A 19,316-nucleotide genomic window follows, 5' to 3' on the forward strand; every position below is an offset into this window, starting at 1 on the left:
CCAGTGGCTGAAATAAGCAACTAAGCCCTGTGTAATAGATAGAACTAACCCTAAAAGTGGCTTGAAGCCCATAATGCCAAAAGTTAGCTTGATCCCCAGAAAAAAAAAAAAATTAGTTTAGAACTGATGCCAGATTTACAGGCTTGAGATCACACAAGCTCATGAGAAAGCCCATCCTTTCTGTGATGTGCTTGGAGCCTTTCTACGTACCCTAAGGGGTAACAGAAAAGGAAGCTCTGAGACAATACGATTTATTTGTGTAGAAATTACACTGGGGGAACTGCAAAAGGCTAAAACACACTAAGACTTGGGACAAAGGTAAGGAAAAGGGTTCAAGGAAATAGATTGATGTTGGTCATGGAGCACAGCTGAAAATTAAGGAGAAACTCCCAGGGTATGCAAGAAGAAGCAAGGTATGGAAGTGAAGCATGATAAAAAGAGAAGGAAAAAAAAAGGAATAGTACATAAGAAAGCAAGCAAATTGGAGGCGGAAGAATCTAAAGATAGAAGATGAGAGCATTGCACTAGAAAGCAAGAATAAATGGAAAGACTGAAAGATAACAACCTAAAAAGAAATATGGAAATTGAAACAAATGGCAAATGAAAATTGAGTGGCATTTTTTCATGGCATTTTTATACTTAATTATGTTTGTTGACATAGATCAGAAGTGGAAGAAAGGAAGGGATATTTCTCTTGTCTTTCTTGCAGGGCTGGAACTGGACAATATCCTTCTGGAGAACTACTTGCCCATGTTTCTATTCAAAGTGCTGCAATTACCTGCCCTCTCCTAGATAACAATGAATCCATGCTAATCACATAAGTGTTTTATTGATGCAGCTAGAAATTTAGCGCAGACCTTCAGCAAGCCAAGAGAAGATGTTCTATACCATAGTTTCCAAACACACCTACAAAAGTTAGATACTGAATTCATATTTAAATCCATTAGGATCAAAATCACTGTTTCAGGAAATGCAACTCAGAAAATATGAAGTACTTGATGTATTGTTACATAAATTGTATATCTTCTACTCCTACCATTAAAAGCGACATATTCAGCAACATGTTATTGAGTTTACTGCATCGACAACTGCAGCAAATCTGGGTGGACTTAAACCTTTGGGTCATAGCTAAAATCCCAGCAACGTACAGATGCAGATGTTAGCTATCTGTTATCAGTAATCTTTTATCTTCCCTTTGAAGCTAATCTGTGCATCAAGTTGCACAAAGCTCAACAGGGGTGGTTTTTTTTCTGATTTCCTTTTCAGAAAGGAAACAAGACCTTTTTTTTTTTGGTGTAAAGTTTAACTAGCGGAGGCTTTTCTTCTTTTGCTACTGATCATACATCTTTGGAATAGTGAGTTGCAGCGGCTCATGGAAAGAAAAATGACAGCCTTTTCTGATCCTTTCAAACACCTAAAAAAACCCAAACAAACCCTCAAATCACTCCTGCATCAGTGGTGCTTTTCCTAGACCTTTAAAATATTCAATATAAAACTCTTTCAAAACAGTAATTTTCTTTTGCCAGACATCACAAGTAAGTTAGCCACAACTAGGCTGGTAATGGGTATCTTCCTCTTGGGAAAAAAGATCTCTGGCTTGAAGGTGGGGGTGTTGAATCTGTTCAAACAGTCAACAAACAACTCCTCTGAGCTTTGAATAGATTTTGCTTAGTTCTTTAAAGTCTCAAGTAGTTTGCTTTTTTTTTTTTTTTTTTTTTTTTTTATTTGCAGGCTTCACTATAACCCAATCCTGGCATGCAGAGAACGTATAGACATTTACCCTGGTATTTTTCTGGCTTGTAAGTCAGTAGCAGAGATTTCCTGAGAAAGCCTGATCCTACATATTATTGGTCTAGGGCTATTTGGCAGTATGGGGCATCCTTTTTACTAAATTTCATTGCATTCCCTTTCCACATCTGCGTTTGTGTATTTTGTGGGAAACATAGGATATCTGTTAATGCAATATCTTATGACAACTTTACCTTTTAAGTCCTTTCTTACCATAGCTCATATTTAAATGATTAGAAGTAGTGGCTTAGCCACAGAATAATGATACTGAAACCATAGGTGAGGAAAAGTACAAGGAAAATGAGTCAAACAAAATACACCTCTGAATGTCTATTGAGTAATGTCAAATGAGAAAAGAGGACAATTTACTATTTTCCCTTTCTTAATTTATTTTAAAGTTCAGATAGTTTTGTGCTACAGAGATGGAAGTGGCTTTCTTTCAGTTCATTTAGGATTAATTTGCTTTCTGGTCATTGAGTCCAAAAAGAAAATTTTACTTCAGGAATGGCACGGGAATTTCCAGCTGCTTTAGCTTAACTTGTGTGAGATACTAATGGAAACAAGAATTCTAGCTGTGAGGTCACAGGTTCCCGAAGGAACCTGTGAATAGATCTTCGTGACCAACTTACTGTGTAGAGGCAGAGAGTGTTCAACACTATTTTTATTCTGAAATATATATTACAACTGGAAAGATAAATGACCTAAATGAAGGATGTATCAACATACATCCTCAGATAAAGCTAAGTTAGACTGAAAAGCTAGACAGAAAAATATACAACGTTAAGGTAGTAGATATGTGAACAAGGCTGGCTGCAGTCTGGGTCATTTCAAGATACTGTGGTTTACATCTCTTTCTATATTGCTACTCAACTTTAGTATTTCTAAAGCGGCTCAAAATAAACAACAGAAATATTTTTAAAAATAATATAGGATTTGCACTGTAGGAGAGAAGGTACAATGTTGAAGATACCACTAGAAGCATAGGAAAACAGAAAATAAAATCTTTAGTTAATTTATGAAATGGAATTCACCATAAGAAGTGCTTTTACAACCCACTGCAACATTCGTAAGAAGCTTGCTCACAGTTCACAAATCATTTAAATGTCATGGGCCACATTAATAGTGGGAATCCTATCATTAGTCAATGTTTGTAAGCATGAGCATTGAAACTGAAAAAAAATTGCTGCTGCATACATTTTGTATGTTCCGGATTTCCCGTGTATCTAGTATTCAACTAGAAGCTGATAAAGTTACAAAAAGAATAATAATGAAAGATGGATTTCTTTTTACCTACATAAAGCCATATCTCATTAGTAAAGTGAAAATTCCTGAAAGTCTCGCACAGGCTGCTACAATTGGCAAAATGGATGCATTCTGGAAGAATATGTTGACACACACAAATATGCAGTACCAGGCCCCACACCAGTAATTCTTTGACCTACCAAGAAAAACAACTTGCCTGAGTCAGTAAGTAAGGAGAAAGGCCCTACAACTTGAAACTAATAATCACCTCTTTTTTTCTAATGCAAGAGATTTTGTCTGTGGGTTAACAGCATTTCTGGAATTAGACAATCTTATCAAGTGATCAGATATGCCAAGCACCAAATTTGACAGCGCCCATAGTCAGCAATGAAGGCTGCTCAGCCTGAAATCAGAGGAAAACTGATCTGAACAGTAGCTGTTTGCTTTAGGTTGCAGATGCCATTACAGACTCCAGATGCAGATCAACCTCCTCTGAACTGGAAGTTAAATGAGTAAGAGCAAATGTTGCAGACGCCGCAGTTGTACATATTGGGAGCCTTATGATTAGCCCAAGCTGCTTTCCTAGCCTAAACCTAATTCAGCCACAAAGACAGCTTGCCCTTTTGTTCCTGAGAGGCAAGTGACCTCACTGAATCATTCACAATCTGCTATCACCCTTCAGGGACTCCTTTCAAACAAGATACCTAATTCGTGCTTAGAAAAATCTTTAAGCTCTGTTTTGAGCTCAGGCTGCTTCTAAGGTGCATTTTAAAAGATTATCAATATTGTGTAGCTCAGCTGCTTTCTGTATACTTGCCAGCTTAACATGATCGCCTCTCCACCCCACTGGTCACTTAAGATATGAATCCAAACCATTTCAGTAGGTCAGCTAGCATGACAAAAGGAACCAGCTAGAACTCTGTTATCAATTACCAAACTTCTAAGCTACCCAGGTAGTAAATGTCCAACTGTCAGAGCCATCATTTACTCAGCTTCTGTAGGCCTGTACCACTTAGGGCTTCAAAGTAATGAATTCAGTAAAATCACCATTTTTTTTGCTGCTGCACAAGAACAGGAATCTGTTTTCTACGCCATGTAGAGGCAATCTTCAATATCTCAGTTGCAGCAGTGGGTGCACGGCCACAAGGACATGCAACAACAATGCCTGCTTACAGTGTAAAATGTTGCAGGAATGGCACTAGACAAACTGATTGACTGAGAGTGCTGTGAAAAAAAATCTCCTTGAAAACATAAAAAACCTTAGTCTGAGTGAGTGCTGCACTTCACAACAGAAAAGAGATATCTCTTTATTCAATGAAGGCCAGTCTTCTCAGAAAGAAGGCTTCCCCTCTCTGGAAAATGTTTATTACTATTATTTGCTTTCCCTACACGGAAGTGTATGAAAAGAGTTTCCTCTTTCTAGCTTGATGTCATGCACAGTAGCAGCTGCAATTATTGAAACAGTCATTGTCGTAGGTCAGATGAGATTGTAAGTCTTTTCCACATCTAACTTTAGCTTTAAACTTTTAACAAAACCACACCTAAAGCTCTGAGGCAGCCATCCACTAATCACAGAGTCAACAGAGTTGCTATGACTAATTGTGGAAGCCCAGATGCTGGTGATGGAAAAGTCCTATGAGGTCATCAGTCCATGCCTTGGACAATGCTGGACTGAAGACGTTGGCACAGGACAGAATATTTTCTATTTAAAGCATGGGGTTGGGTACCAGAGCACAAAGGCTCTGTTCCTGGTTTGCTTTTGATTTCCTGCATGTGTTTCTGCAAAGCCACTTGAACTTTCTATACTTAAGTTCTATCATCTATAAAGTCAGTACAACACTTGTCTACCTCACTATGTGTCTCCAAATTCTAGCATAGACTAGAATCCAAAGGCCTTTATTGTGGAAATTACTGTACACATACAGGGAACAATTTCTTATTCCTGTTACACATTTCTAAGCCTACTGCTGAACAGCAGCGTCCAGGAGTGTAACTTGGGCAAACCTGCCTTTGCTGTAAATGGTGCTTGTCATCTACTTTTAAAAGATATAATGGATAATGGGAGAGTAAATAATGGCTAAAGGATAGTAGATAGTGGCTATAATGAGTGGTCTGTTTGGTGGATGACGAACTGGTTGGATGGTTGCATCTAGAGGGTAGTGGTCAGTGAATCAATGTCCATACGGAGATCAGTGATGAGTGGTGTCCCTCAGGGGTTTGTACTGGAACCAGTACTGTTTAACAGCTCCATCAATGACATAGACAGTGGGATGGAGTGCACCCTCAGTAAGTTTGCAGATGACACCAAGCTGTGTGGTGTGGTTGACACGCCTAAGGGACAGGATGTCATACAGAGGGACCTGGACGAGTGGGAGAAATGGGCCCATGCGAACCTCATGAGGTTCAATAAGACCAAGTGTAAGGTCCTGCACCTGTCTCAGGGCAACCCTCGATATCAATCCAGGCTGTGGGATGAAGGGCAGCTCTGCCAAGAAAGACATGGGAGTACTGCTGAATAAAAAGCTGGACATGAGCTGTCAATGTGCACTTGCAGCCCACAAAGCCAACCACATCCTGGGCTGCATCAAAACAAGCCTGTCCAGCAGGTCAAGGGAGGTGATTCTGCCCCTCTACTCTGCTCTGGTGAGACCCCACCTGGAGTACTGGGTCCAGCTCTGGAGGCCCCAACATAAGAAGGACACGGACCTATTGGAGCAAGTCCAGAGAAGGGCCACAAAGATGATCAGAGGGCTGGAGCACCTCTCTGATGAAGAAAGGCTAGGAGAGGTGGAGTTGCTCAGCCTGGAGAAGAGGAGGCTCTGAGGAGACCGTATTGCAGCCTTTCAGTACCTAAAGGGGGCCTATAAAAAACATGGGGACAAACTCTTTAGCAGCAGATGTAGTGATAGGACAGGGGGTAATGGTTTTAAACTAAAAGGGGATTGATTTAGACTAGACACAGGAAGAATTTTTTTACAATGAGGGTGGTAGAACACTGGAACAGGTTGCCCGGAGAGGTGGTAGATGCCCCATCCCTGGAAACATTCAAGGCCAGGTTGGACGGGGCTCTGGGAAACTTGATCTAATTGAATTTTTGTATAAGATGAACCTCCTTCTAGAGGTAGGTTCTAGGCTAAGTAACTCAGACTAGGACATTTAACTTTTAGACATTGAAAGTTAGGACAGATGGATTGCATCCTTAGTTAAAAATACCTTGTGTATGTAAATTGGAGAGGATCTATTTAATTCTATTTTTTGCCAAAAGTCAAGTCTGAGTTATATAAAAAAAAAGGTTGAAAAATGTGTGTTTCCATAACATTTTTTGTTTTAGAGGAACTGTCATTTTCCAGTGAAGAATTACGAAGATCAATTGACAGACAAATCTACTGAAAGGTCTTCAGTAGAGTTCCAATTCTCTTTAACTATAAAGAAACTTTTTTTTTTTTTTTGTAGAGAAGTTACTTCAACAGATTTACAAGAGGTTAATGCAATATTTCCCCCTTTTTGTGTATTAGGAAGAAATGTTGGTGGAAGATACACTGTGGATTTTTTCTGTGCTCCTTCCCTATGTGGACAGTGATAGTCACATTTAGAGACAGGACTCTTGTCAAGATGGGCTTTGTCCAACTACTATGACAACTTTTACATTATTGCTTTGTCATAGTTCTGTCAGTGTCAATGCAATTATACAAATATTCATCTTTGAGGGAAGATGACAGTGAGCTAGGGAATTGCTTCCTTCCTCCATCTGTTGCAATATCCATGACATAACAAACTCTACAATGACACACATGTTTGTCTAAGGACACCAATGACCAGAGAGCACTGTGGGATCTATGATGCATTAGATAGAAAATGATCCTTTATGGCACATTTACATGATTAAATAAAAATGTAATAATTATTATCATATATTAAAACAGATTTTTAATCTGCTATTGGAATTCAGATTATTATTTTACCTTTTCTGCACTAGAGGCCTGCATATGTGGACTCTTGATAGATATCAAGTTTTGGACTCCCCAGCACAAAAAAGGCAATGACATACAGAGGCAAATCCAGCTAAGGGCCAAGATAGTCAGGAGATTAGAAAACATGAAATATGCAAAAAGGTTGAGGGAACATGTTTTATTCAGCATTAAGAAGAGAAGGGTAAGGGGACATCTTATTACTGCCTGTGGCTACTGAAAAGTAGGGTGCAGAGGAGTTGGAGTCAGACTTTCCTCAGACATGCACCAGGATAGGATGAAAGGCAACAAATACAAGATGAAAGGAGGGAAATTCCAATTAGATGTGAGGAAAAAAAAAACGTGTGTTCTGACAGTATGTTGAAGAGGAAAGAGTCTGTTTCCATGCTTGCAGACAAACAAAACCTGGCTTCACACCACCCTGAGCAACCTGCTACCTGGCCCTGCTTTGCACGCAGTGGCTTCCAGAGGTCTCTTCCAACACGAATTACTCTGTCCTGTGATACTGTCCATAGTCATTCACCTGCAAAATGGGAGCCTAGCATGAAATACTCTGGCCTTCTTACAAGATTTACAAAGCCTTTAAATTCACTGATTTACGTACAGGTGGAAGAATCATGCCCTCATCAATCTTATTCAGTTCAGTAAAGCAAATTGCACTGGATTGTCTGTAAAATGTCAAAGGACTCATAATTACTGTAGAGTGAGTGCCAGTGAGAAAAAAAAAATCCAATAAGTAATACAACTGGATTTACAACAATTTGAGGGTTTATGCTTGAAAAAGGACCTGTGTTAGTTGTTGTTATTACATTTCATGTTACACTAGGTTAAGTCTCAGTGATTCAACAAAAGACTATCAGGATCATAACTTTCTATATAATTGCTGTACATGCATTTTTTAAGAGTACAGAAATGAATTTTTAAAAATAATTTTTAATGAGGTACTTAGCTTTGTAATTTGACATAGCAATTACAATCCTTAATGGCACACTGAAGTTTTCTTTTGAACCCATTCCCTCTTCCTTCCACTTATGAGTTGAGGGAAGGGGATTTCTTTTTTAATTATTTTTGCTAATCCTTTTAGTGTACACTTCATTTATCAATGGCATCATAAATCTTGTGTTCAGCAGTGGTGGTTTTGATCTTTTATACCAACATTTGTCTTCGGGAAACTTAAGACTTTTACCCTGCTATAGCATACATCAGAAAATGAAAGACTGCATGTTTATATTTGCCAGCTTAATTACACATAATAATAAATCTTCATTTTGGAGCAGTAAGATGTCCAGTCTGAAGTGTCAAGTTCTTACACTGCCAGTGGTTATTGCACTTTGTAACTAAACTAGAATTAAATTTCACACATATCAAAATGCCTATAAGTCAAATATTCTGTGCCCTGCACAATAAAAATATACTTTATGGACAAGCTTGCATAATAAAATGAGGGGAAAAAAAAAGCTACATTCCTTAATAAAATTGTATGTCCATTAAGATGGCATCTCTGTGCTTATAAGGAATATAAAATCATCAGATTTCAGTCTTCTGATTTCCATCCATATTGATTTTATAGCTTTACAGCATTTAATTTGGGGTTAGTCCTACGATTTGTGGTTACAAGTAGATTTTAAAAATTAAAAAAAAAAAAACCCAAATCTTAGACTCAGTCCTAAAAGCCAGGAGGTCAATCCATGTCCTGTCATGTGAGCAGAAATGGGTATGAGCATGCTTTTCTCTCCTCTCTCCTTAGTTTCACTGATTTTACAGTTCAAACAACTTTAAAATCTCAAAGTTCTTTTGAGACTCTTTCCATGGCACATAGATTCCACCTACACTTTGACTTTACAGCACTATTTTAGGCAATGTTACAGTTTCATGTGATTTCACTACGGCTAATTCATATAGTTCCTGATTTCACATATTATTAAATCCTTTTTAGTATAATCCTCTTCAAAAGTATTATTATGCAATCAGGTTATATTACATCTTTTTTTTTTTTGCTAGTGCAACACTTAGAATGTCAGTGAGAACAAAATCTGACAGTTCTGATATAATCTGAAACCAATATTTCCGTTTTCACACTACCCCAAATTATGAAGGCAGCTCCTAAGATAGCACTGCCTGTTCAGAGAAAATGAGAAGATTCAGTTGGTGAGCCATATTTCAATTTTTAAAAAATTAAAAATGGCTTTTACATGAAAGACACCATATTCATGAGAGAATGTGCCATATCTAGAGCTTCTAAATAAAGAGGTGCAATAAAGATGGGGTAGAAGATGCAGAAAGAAGGGCCTCAAGTTTGCACTTAGAAGCCAAAGTTTGGTCCATATTTAGAGGCTGCCTGTAAGGGAAATTGGTTTCCAGTGATAATTCAGTTCCCCTCCTTAAGAGGGATGAACAGTTTATGAGAGTACAAACCTTCCCTATTGCTGTCCCTTCCTTTCAGCCTGATCCACACTCCATCCCATTCTTTCTTACAAAATATCTCAAGGTAATGGCACAGGTATAGGAGCAATCCACAGCTAAGAGATGTTTCTGCAGAAATTTACATACTTTTGGAAGAGGAATTTACACCTTCTTTATGACTCTAGCATAGCAGCCTAAATCACATTATCTGGAGTGCAGTGCTTTAAAATACTGAAGTGTGGTTTGTCCACTGCCACCCAAGTGATGGCCCAGTGGGAACACACCTTGGCTCCCATAAAGCCACGGGACTGCATTTCATTTCTTTGAAAACGTGAGATTAGAGAGAAAGAAGGAGAGAAAGGGGCTGCACGGTGCCCAGGCCTTGCCACCTCACAGGCTCGGGATGCAACACGCACCCAACCCAGAGCTTCTGGCTTTTCTGCAGCCTACACCTAGGCACTGCATCACAGTCCCACAGCGTTGCTGAAAAAGTACAGAGGTGCATCTTACAATCACAAAGCAGATCCTGATTGTTCCAGTCTCTGCAGGGTTCAAGGACATTATCACATATCAAGAGCTGACACTTTCACAAGCTGCGTAAACTCAAACAATTTCCAAATGTGATTTGCAATGCAAATGCTTGTGGATTTCCATTCCTCTTATCGCAAAGCACCAAAAGAGGCACATGCAAATATTTAAATTCTAATGTTGAATTTTTCCCCTGTTCATTGCAGCCTTGCACTTACCACTCCCAACTGGACAAATTAAAAAAGTTTTTAGTATCTCTACAACTACTCAAAACACAAGCACACACAGTACACATTAAAAAAATTGCACACGTGGAACATCATTGTTACTGCTGCTAAATCAATTTCCTTTTTCATGGGTGAAGCACACTTAAGAAGGAGGCAAAATATAGTGAGGAGCAGGCACATAAAAGAAAGAATTGAATTAATTAAAAAAAAACCTCAAAGAAGTCATGTTGAGGCAGATCACTGATGTAGAGACTCTGGGAGTCTCTGCTGTGTAAGCAGGGGATTTCCCAGCAGCCTGTCCCAAGTCAAGGTGAGCACAAGGTGCTGGGGAATGAAAGAACAAAATAGTTCCTTTGTGCTTTCAATTCGAGGATTTCATAATCATCAGTGAAAAAGGTTTGTATGCCACACACCTCTGAGGATGCAAAGTGTTGTCCATTAAACGAAAAGAAAAGGAAAAAGAAAATTAAGCTTCTGTGACCTGCTTAAATCTAGTTAGTAGCTCAGTGGCTGAGAGTAGACTGCAGCTTGAAGAGCTCATCCAGGCTGACACATCTGGGCAGATGAGGGCAGGGAATGGAAGTGTTTGGGCCAGTCAGATACAAACAACAGGACAGTCAGATACAAACAACATGGGGGATGTGGAAAGATGATGGTGAGTTTTGACAGCCAGGGAAAGCAAGAACATTGGCACTGTGTCTCTATGTGTAAAATGCAGGGTGCCTGTGAGAGGACCTCAGATTCTCTGAGGACAATAGCATGTCTGAAATGCTCTCTTGGGGGGTGAGGGATGAAATGTGGCAAGAGGAGTTTCTGTGTGTAGGTGTCAGGCAGCAGTAGAGGAGGCATCTGTTGGGGGGGACAAGTCTGAGTGTCGGGAGTGGAGAGTGGAGGAGGGAGGATTATGAGGAGACAAAGTATTAGGGAAATGAAGCAACAGAAGGCAAGCAAAATAGTGGGGGGAAATTGGGATTATGAGGTTAGATGGGGGAAAACCATGATCCACAAAATGGCTGAGGACGAAACTTACTAATACTAAAAAATGACACTGAAAGACAAGTCACAAACCAAAAGAAGAAGCAGCAAGCAAAGGTACCCTTGTGGGGGAGAAAAGTGATGCTGGAATAATAACACATTTAAGAAAGCATAAACAGAAATTAGAATATTATGGGCCTGCAGCAATCTTCAGAAATTATTCCCCATGGGTTTTATGTAGTTATACTGGATTCTGCAAATGTGAGTCTCAATCTGCATAGAAAATGCCATATGATATTTGGGTCACAAGCCATTTGCCTTTATCCCATTGATTTTTCATCTTTGTGTTATACAGACACAGTATGAAACACAAAATTCAACCTCCACTCATAGTACCTACAACGAAATATCTCTAGCTATTATGCATTGAATTTTAGAAGGTGAGGTTGTCTTCTTCCTACAGCTGTGTGCAGTTTGGGTGTTTATTATAAGGAAGACAATGTACTTGAAATATGCATAATTTCATAAGAGTGTCTTGGGTGAAAGGGATGACATTGTTAGGAAATTTTAAATTCTTTTATCATTATCAGAAGATATTCATTCTCTGTGATAATTTCTCAATGATGAAGCAAGTCGTTTCATTTGTACAAACTATGCCACGGCTGGCAATTTCAGCAGATACAAGGCATCTGCCAGCACTCTGTAGGCTCTTCTTGCCAAACTGCTGTCCTGGAGAGCTGTAACACGCAGCTTTCTCCCTCCAGCATCACCAGTGGCACAGCAGCACGGAGGCCGATCGTGCCTAGTTCATCTCCCTCCCTCTCCCCTGAGAAACTGCTGCTCAACACTGAGCACCATTATGGCCAGATCTTCTGCGTGGATTTGCTCTCTGCCCCTTGTCCCCTCTCAGGGGGGTGCAGCGGGGGGTGCTGCTTGGCCCCACAGCCCTGGGCCTGAGCGGGGCAGTGCAGGGAGCAGCACAATAGGGGCAGCTCCTGCCCACAGCAGCTTAGGAAGCACCTGGGTAACAGTACAAGTTTCATAATTGCATAACTTCTGCTGGAAAGAAGTTTCGTTTATTCCTGATTTGGGTTGTGTTTTTTTGGGGGGGCTGGGGGGAGAGATATTCGGTTTTACTCTGGAAAGCAAGGTTCATTTATCTGTGTTTCAGAGCACAGGACATTAAAAGCCTGTGTGCAGCATGTGATGTGTCAGGAAGATTAGGCAGTACCTTGAAATTACCTTCCTCCTTATGGCACCTAATGACTGCGACCGGCTCATTCAGTCCTCCGGAGGCTGCAGCATTCAGTTACTCTCTTCTGTTTCAAAAAGAGCCAGCAGCAAGATGCTGCCCCTTGCTCAGTGGTTCCAAATGGGTAACGTTACTGCCACAGTCCTGGAACCTTACAGGGGACTAAAGCAATATTTTAATCAATCTCGTGAACGTTGCTTCTAAGAGACTCAGGTTTGCACGGTGTTAACCTTAGGTAAGGCTGCACCAGTTCTACAAAAATCTTTAAGCATGGAAAATACAAAAACATATTTCCAAAGCGTTTTATGACTACTTTCCACCTGGCCTCAGTCCCACTTTCTAGAAAGGGTAATGCATGTATGTAATGCTAAATGTTGTTGCTGAAATTATTAAACTGTTAGTGAGGTTACTAAACTGTGTAAGTGTTTCCAGTACAGGCCAGGGCTATCCTGAGACATCCATCTCATAGGAGAGGCATTTTTTTTCTGCAAATCACCAGCAAATGTAATTGTTATTGTATTTTTTATTAATTGAAGGCAGGATCTCAAGGATCAGGAGGAATTTGAAGAAAGTTTCCCTAAAGATTAGCATTTGTAAACATAGCAAACATTGAAATATCCTTATCAGTGTATTTTGAGGAAAGCTATTTTTTTCCTAGGAAAGCAACAGACATATGATCCCTGCAGGGTTCTTTATGGCTGTTGGAGTATGCCCTCCTGCAAGAACTGAGCAGAAGTTAAATCAGCTGGACTTGAGATCTGAAAACACAAGCCCTACAGCCATTCCTATCTGTTTCAACCATTGTGATGCAGAGAAAGTCCTGTGAGAGGTTTCAGCATAAGTATGAAACTTTGTAGTAAATTTTATGGTACTATTTGCATTGCAGCACATCTTGGAGCCCTGTCTATGTACTTGGACACCTCACTGAGCTAGACACAAGTAAACAGCCAATGCCCCCAAGAAGCTTGCACTGAAGATAAATGACAACTTAATCACCTTTGCCAAATGGAAAATACAATATATTCTTAAAATTGTAATAGATTGTAACGAACAAAATATATGGTTACACAGAAAGGGCAAAGTGGACTACTCAAACAAAAGAAAAAAAAAAGATGTAATCTTTTTTTTTCTTAGCTTAATGATGGATGATACAGTTTTTACCCTCTGAGGGGAAAGATGAGGTATTCAGGCAGTTCACCGAGGAGCAGATGTTCGCTGCTGTTGTTATTCACCAAGCAGGTGCGAGCGGATGTGGCACACAGCTCCAGAGCTGTACGAGTATCCCCTTGACAGAAGAGACCCTAGCCCATCCTTTTAAAATCAACGATGAATTTAAGTGTTTCAATTACCCTCAGATTATCTGTATATACACCTTACGTATCTGTATACACCCCTCCCACATTTTATTGGCTTAGTCAGTCTTCAATGGCTGTGTATATTTTTAAAATCAAATCAAGTTTTCTTGCGAGTGTTACAGCAGGACTAAGCGCGTCTCACACAACTGAAGACATGTCTGCATGTCTGTGTCCTGCACACCCGTCTTCGCAGGGCACCGAGCCTGAGCAGTTACTAATTGCCTCTCAGCTGGGCTTATCAGCTCAGGCTTATCAGCTTTGGCTCAGGCAACAGTCAGCACCCATCCAGTGCTGGGGTGCCCTGGGGTACAAGGCATGAAACCCAAGTGGACTAATAGGCCCTCCATAGCAAGACACAGGTGTGACCAAGTGCCCCTGAAACCCAGCTCTTACCTAGGCTCGGTGAGTCACGCTGCAGCAGAGGCCAATTTCCTTGCGCGTCTAGCTTGGAAAGCTGGGCTTCCTCTGCCTTCTGCGGAGCACCCACCAGGCTGCTCAGACTGCCTGGCGTGAGGGATCTGAGTATGATGCAGTGGTATGCCTCACCTGCGTCCTCTTCCCTTGTCCAACATGCCATTTCGAACTCAGTGGAATTACAGGTTTGCACAAAATACGGAAACTCACTTAAGACAGTCCTCAGTAAAGTAATTTGAGGATGATTCATACAATTCCATCTAATTTTTAAAAGAAAAAGAGCAACAAACAGTTTGCTGTCATCTGTGGCACTCTGCAAATCCTCTCTGGACTGCCATCAGTCAGGCTAAATTCTCGAGCGTATGGCAGCCACCCTGCAGGACCTTTGTGCCCAGAGGCAGAACAGCTGCCCATGGTGCAGCATTAGCTCTGCAAGCACAGGAAGTCCCAGCAGGAGGACCAGGGGATCTTCTGTTTCAGCCATGAGAAAGGCTGGAGTTCGGCCCAGAGAAAATACTTCTCTCAGACTTGCTCCACATGGCAAAGCCCTGACTTAGCAAAATAAGGAAATAAATGCCTCACAGTAAGACTCGTACATGACATAAAGGAAATCCATGCGACTACACAAAGTGTATTTCGTACGAGGGGACTACATGGCATCACATATCTAGTAAGAGGACTGCAACATTGCAATACAATCTCTTTCAGGTTTGAAATATTTTTAAATTGGATGTTTTATCTCAAGTGAAAGAGTCATATGTTGTTTTGTTTTTTAATTTTATCAAAGCTAGACAATTACATTTAGTCCTGAAAATGTGATCAGCAGTTTTAAAACCTAGTTGATGCTAATCCTCTTCCATAACTCTGCTCTGCCCTGGATATCATCCCCTGACCTCTGTGTCACAGCGCTTTAAAAATATACAACCGCTGAACTTGTTATACCGCAGACTGAAGCATGAATGTGTATCAGCTGTTCTCATTAGCCTGTAATGCTCAGAAGTCCTCTCTGAAGGGTAAATTACATCTCCCACAGTGGCTGAGTGGCTGAGACAAAAAAATACAATTGTGAAATAATAATGTAAAGCTATTTTAGGCCTGGGGAGAGTCTTTCCTGCTTAGGTCTAGCTTGGAGATACTGTAGGAAACACACTAGAAACAGCTGGAGCTGCGTTCAGCCTCGTGAGAAGGGTGGGTGACGGGCATGGGATAAATGGACACAAAACCAAAACAAGAGCAAAACCATATTATCAAGTTTGTGCTTTTTGTGAAATTTCACTTCCCTTTGTTTACATATGGAAACTCTTTTCCTGTATCTGTTCTTATATAATGAATTTTCAGCTCCCTTGAACAAAAACAAAAGACAAGTTGTTTTTGACATACATTCTAGCAATTGAATAGCCATTAAAAATTATGAGGCTGATGATGCAAAGCTAACTACTAAAGACCAAAGGGAAAGGTCCATGAACTGTAAGCAGTCAGTTTCACTTCCACAGGGAGTTGCGAGGTTTCATATGAAACCTCCCATCACGCCAAATCAAGTAAATCTAGAGCTCTTTGCTTCCTTATCATACATGATGAAGACAGAAAAGATAAAGAAGACAGAAACAGCAAAAGCAGAGATGAAGAAAACAGAGATAGATAGAAAAGGAGCATTTCCTGCAACCTGCCACTTGTCACAAGTCAAGACCCAGCTCTCCTGAAACATTTCACTCTCAGGCTCTTCTGTTTCTGAACTCCAGTATGTCAACTGAAGGTGCAGCACACTTGAAGGGCCTCAGAAGTGGGGGAAAAAGAGGCAACAGCAAAGCAATTAATAGGAAATGTTCAGCTACCTCTGAACCAGGAGAGCTAGCTATCCTCAGGCCACTGTGCCTTGCATGCTACCATCAACACCTGTCTACCTTTGGGGTTGTCTGCATAGCTAGGCACAGTTCTACACAGGTTCTGCCCACTGTGCAAGCTGGCACACAGATGTAACGACAAGATATAATAGTCAGGTGAGGAGCAAGTCCCTCGCAGACTGAAGGAATGGTTTTACAAGCAAAGTGATATGGGAATGGCAGAACAGGCCTAGAAAGAAGCACGGTTTCCTTGTGAAACACTCCAGATCCTCAAGTGAGTGCTTCTAAATCCACTTCTGGGCTTCATAAAGAAGACTACAAACACAAACGTTAACCAGAGATGTGATTCATTTTCTTCCTCAAAACACAAATCTCTACAATTTTACTTGTGTCTTTAATATAGGCTATAAAATAACACAAGCTAAATGATCATGTAAGCTGCATAGTTTAAGCTATGAGTTTTCTTTCAAACTACTTGACCATGGTGGCTGTTTCGTTCAGCTCTGAGGGAAATGCTTTTATGAGAAAGTGTTAGGGTGGAGGGGAAGCAAAAAAAGACACAACTTTTCTTTATAGACAATTCTTAGAATAGCAGAGTTTGATTAGTACATCCAACGCAGGAACCTGAAAAAAAGCTGGAGCAAAAACATCAAACAGAAGGTGTTCAGAGGGATCAGATGGGCATGTCGGAAAAAAATATATACTTTCATCCTTTGATGGCCTCCAGAAAACAGCCAGTAGCTGATTACTGATCTAGATCTAATATTTTCCAGACTTGCAACAGTACAGATACCAATCCTTGCTTCTGTGAGTAATCTCATGTGACTAAATAGACACAGACATTTCAAGAAATTGGGCACATATATATCATTGTCCTGGTTTCAGCAGGGATGGAGTTAATTTTCTTCTCAGTAGCCAGTGTGTTTTGAATTTTGTGTGTGAAGAATGTTGATAAAAACATTCTGATGATACGAGTTGTTGTGAATGAGACCAAGGACACTGTCTGGCTTTCCAAGTCTCGTTAACGTGCAGATGCGGGAAGCTGGGCAAAAGACAGACAGAATAATTGATCCAAACTGGCCAAAGAGAGTATTCCATGCCATAAACGTCATGCTCAGTATATAAGTGGGGGTTGCCCATGGGAGGGGGCATCATTTTCAGTTATTCCTTTCCTTGTCGGGTATCCGTTTGGGCACCCTTGGCATCCTTTTCTACTCTCTTGCTTGCTGGCATCGTTCCCTCTACCTTGCTAGCTTGCTCTCCCCCTTTGCTTGCTGCTCGGTGTTGTTCCTGCGATCGCTGCTCAGGACGGGCTGCGTCGGTCATTCGGACATCGGGTGGTGAGAAATTGTACATTGTTCATTTTGTATATTTTGTAGATATTAATATCCTTATATCCTGTTAGCTTTGTAGTTTTTAGTATTTTTAGTAAACTGTTTTTATCTCAACCCACGAGTTTTCCTTTCTTCCCAATTTCTCTCCCCTGTCCCACTAGGTAGGGGCAGGGTGAATAAGAAACTGTGTGGTGATCCGGGCTAAACCACCACAGTCTTTTTGGCGCCCGAACAGGGACTCGAAGGGGCCTCACTAGATCAGTCGTGAGATCATCGGACCTTAGTCTGAGGATCCAAGGTTCAAGCCCTGGTCAGTCCCGAAGGGTTGAGATAAGGACAGGTTTGAACACAGTGTGTTGAAAACAGATTTGTTACAAGTGTTCATTAAGCCGGTTTGGTCATCGCTGGGCACAATGTTATTTCATTTGTTCTCGCAGTTGTTTTTAGAGCTGTACTGGATAGCACCCTACTTGCCGTATTTTCTGTTTGTCGGTGTTTGTACACGCTTTATCAATGATGTGTGTTGGATCAAAGGTATCGTTCTGCTGTGCTATGCGGCACTGATTTGTTTAGTGAGATTGCTGGTAACGGGACCATTTTCATATCTGTACTCAATGGCGGCGGGCAGTGTGCAGAGCGAGGAGGCAGAGGCAGCTCCACCCGGGTATTTCGGGAGCCATCTTGTGGGTGTTGTTTGGAACTATACCTGTTGTTTTGTTCCGGGAAGCCAGGCCGCGGGTGGAACATCTGTTTACAGCTTTCCCCACCTCACCAAGCTAATTTCAACAGCTTTTGAGAATTTTGAATACCCTTTTTATACCCCTACCACCATGTTCATGGTGACAAGTCTCTTGCAGCTATCTCAGATCTTGATATTGATGAAGTTTAAACAGTTTTTTAAAAGTATTATGGCTCCTCCAATCCCTGCAACAGACACTGTGGCTACTCAAACTGCTGCTACAAATACTGCAGCTACTTCAGCCGCTACGGCAGGTGCTGCAGCTACCCCAGCCCCTGCTACGGGCACTGCGATTGCTTCAGCCCCCACGCCAGACACTGTGGCTACTCAAACCTCAGCAAGCAGTACCAAAGAGAAACCGAAAAACCAATCTACACCAGTATCAGTTGCCCCTGTACATAAGAAATACACCAAAAAATCAGTTCGCATAGTGAAAGATGATGATGAACCAGGCCCATCACATGATCAGGGAGACACAGAAGGGGAGGTAGTCACCCGGTCCCTATCCCTGAGTGAGCTGCGAGATATGCGAAAAGATTTCAGCCGTAATCAAGGTGAGCAACTTGTCACCTGGTTGCTCCGATGCTGGGACAGAGGGGCCAGTAGCCTGGAATTAGAAGGCAGGGAAGCCAGGCAGCTGGGATCTCTGTCTAGGGAAGCAGCCATTGACAGGGCGATTGGAAGAGAGTCAGCAGCCTGCAGCCTCTGGAGGCGACTCCTGTCAGGTGTGAGGGACAGGTATTTCTTTAAGGAAGATATTGTATGCCACCCAAGCAAGTGGACCACCATGGAGAGAGGTATCCAGTTTCTGAGAGAATTAGCTGTTCGGGAGCTGATTTATCATAACCTGGATGACCCACGGACATCCGTAGATCCAGATGAAATTGAATGTACCCGACCCATGTGGCGGAAATTTGTACAGAGTGCACCATCATCGTATGCCAACTCATTGGCAGCAATGAGTTGGAAAGATGATGAGATGCCACCAGTACGTGCAGTGGCTAACCAGCTCCGACAATATGAAGACAATCTCTCTTCCCCGATGCGGGCCTGTGTCTCAGCTATAGAAAGACTGACTGAGAAATCTGAAAGCCAGTTTGAAAAACTGTTAGAAAAACTATCTGAGGTGTGTGAGAAACTTGAAGATTCTTGCTCCCCACCTGCACGGACTAATATCTCAGCTATTAGAAGAAGACCTCATCCTCCTCCTGCTCAAGGGAGACGGTACACCCGACGAGATGACCTATGGT

At 41.3% G+C, this 19,316-nt stretch overlaps 1 pseudogene; it reads right to left on the reverse strand.

The window, feature by feature from the left end:
- Window positions 1-5,219: 5,219 nt before the first annotated feature.
- Window positions 5,220-14,315, reverse strand: LOC147596280 (uncharacterized; annotated as a pseudogene).
- Between the last annotated feature and the right edge of the window lie 5,001 nt (window positions 14,316-19,316).

Source organism: Chlamydotis macqueenii, chromosome Z (assembly GCF_036417535.1).
Source record: "Chlamydotis macqueenii isolate bChlMac1 chromosome Z, bChlMac1.mat, whole genome shotgun sequence".
Classification (NCBI taxonomy): Eukaryota; Metazoa; Chordata; class Aves; order Otidiformes; family Otididae; genus Chlamydotis; species Chlamydotis macqueenii.